Source organism: Sciurus carolinensis, unplaced genomic scaffold, assembly GCF_902686445.1.
Source record: "Sciurus carolinensis unplaced genomic scaffold, mSciCar1.2, whole genome shotgun sequence".
NCBI classification, from domain to species: domain Eukaryota; kingdom Metazoa; phylum Chordata; class Mammalia; order Rodentia; family Sciuridae; genus Sciurus; species Sciurus carolinensis.
The window spans coordinates 184,479-187,128 of record NW_025920297.1 but is presented as its reverse complement, the minus strand read 5'-3'; positions in this window follow the sequence as shown (position 1 = coordinate 187,128).

Genomic DNA, 2,650 nt, shown 5'->3' with positions numbered 1-2,650 from the left:
TGCCCCAACCTGCCTACATTTACCAGTCAGTTCATTCAAACTAGGATGCACTGATTTATTTCATGGAGCGCATTTAATAAAAGAAGTAAAACTCAAAAAATAAATGACCTAACACTACAGCTCAAAGCCCTAGAAAAACAACAGACCAACACCAAAAGTAGTAGAAGACAGGAAATAGTTAAACGGAGAGCTGAAATCAACGAAATTGAAACAAAAGAAACAATACAAAAAATTGACAAAATAAATAGTTGGTTCTTTGAAAAAATAAATAAAATCGATAAACCTTTAGCCACACTAACAAAGAGAAGATGAGAGAAAACCCAAATCACTAAAATTCGGAATGAACAAGGAAATATCACAACAGACACGACTGAAATACAAAACATAATTAGAAGCTATTATGAAAATCTATACTCCAACAAAATAGAAAATTTCGAAGACATCAACAGGTTTCTAGAGACATATGAATTGCCTAAACTGAACGAGGAGGACATACACAATTTAAATAGACCAATTTCAAGTAATGAAATAGAAGTCATCAAAAGCCTACCAACAAAGAAAAGTCCAGGATCAGATGGGTTCTCAGTCGAGTTCTACAAAACTTTTAAAGAAGAGTTCATTCCAATACTTCTCAAAGTATTCCAGAAAATAGAAGAGGAGGGAACTCTCCCAAACTCATTCTATGAAGCCAATATTACCCTGATTCCTAAACCAGACAGAGACACATCAAGGAAAGAAAATTTCAGACCAATATCCTTAATGAACATCGATGCAAAGTTAGTCAGAAGGGATAAAGAAGGGATAAAGAAGGACATTTCATACTGCTTAAGGGGACCATAAATCAGGAAGACATAACAATAGTAAATATTTATGCCCCAAACAATGGTGCATCCCTGTACATCAAACAAATCCTTCTCAATTTCAGAAATCACATAGACCACAACACAATAATTCTGGGTGACTTTAACGCACCACTGACACCACTAGATAGATCTTCCAAGCAAAATCCAACCAAAGAAACCATAGAACTCAATAACACAATCAATATCCTAGACTTAATAGACATATATAGAATATTCCATCCATCAACGAGTGGATTCACTTTCTTCTCAGCAGCACATGGAACCTTCTGGAAAATAGACCATATGTTATGCCACAAAGCAGCCCTTAGGAAATGCAAAAAAATAGAGATACTGCCTTGTGTTCTATCAGATCATAATGAACTGCGAATAGAAATCAATGAAAAAATAAAAAACAGAAATTACTCCAACACCTGGAGACTAAATAATATGCTATTGAATGAAACATGGATAACAAAAAACATCAGGGAGGAGATAAAAAAATTCTTAGAGGTCAATGAGAACAACGATACAACATATCAAAATCTCTGGGACACTATGAAAGGGGTACTAAGAGGAAAATTCATTGCATGGAGCACATTCCAGAAAAGAATGAAAAGTTAACAACTAAATAACCTAACATTACAGCTCAAAGCCCTAGAAAAAGAAGAACAGAATAACAGCAAAAGTAGTAGAAGATAGGAAATAATTAAAATCAGAGCTGAAATCAATGAAATTGAAACAAAAGAAACAATTCAAAAAATTGACAAAACAAAAAGTTGGTTCTTTGAGAAAGTAAACAAAATAGACAAACCCTTAGCCACACTAACAAAGAGAAGGAGAGAGAAAACTCAAATTACTAAAATTCGTGATGAAAAAGGAAATATCAGGGCTGGGGAGATAGCTCAGTTGGTAGAGTGCTTGCCTTGTAAGCACAAGGCCCTGGGTTCGATCCCCAGCACCAAAAAAAAAAAAAAAAAAAAAAAAGGAAATATCATGACAGACACCACTGAGATACATAACATAATGAGAAACTACTTTGAAAATCTGTATTCCAACAAAATAGAAACTACTGAAGACATTGACAAATTTCTAGAGTCATATGCTCCTCCCAAACTGAACCAGGAGGACATACACAATTTAAACAGATCAATATCAAGCAATGAAATAGAAGAAGCCATTAAAAATCTACCATCCAAGAAAAGCCCAGGACCAGACAGATTCTCAGCCGAGTTCTACAAGACCTTCAAAGAAGAACTCATTCCAATACTTCTCAAAGTATTCCAGGAAATAGAAAAGGAGGGCACCCTACTGAACTCATTCTATGAAGCTAATATCACCCTCATACCCAAATTAGGCAAAGACACATAAAGGAAAGAAAATTTTAGACAAATATCCTTGATGAATATAGATGCAAAGATCCTTAAAAAAATATTGGCAAACCGTACCAAAAACATATTAAGAAAATTGTGCACCACGATCAAGTGGGGTTCATCGCTGGAATGCAAGGATGGTTTAACATCCACAAATCAATAAACGTAATCCATCATGTCAATAGACTTAAGGATAAGAATCATATGGTTATATCAACTGATGCAGAAAAAGCATGTGACAAAATACAACACCCCTTCATGCTCAAAACACTAGAAAAAATAGGGATAGTAGGAACATACCTAAACATTGTAAAGGCTATTGATGCTAAGCCCATGGCCAACATCATTCTTAATGGAGAAAAACTGAAACCATTCCCTTTAAAAATGGGAACAAGACAGGGATGTCCTCTTTCACCACTTCTATTCAACATTGTCCTC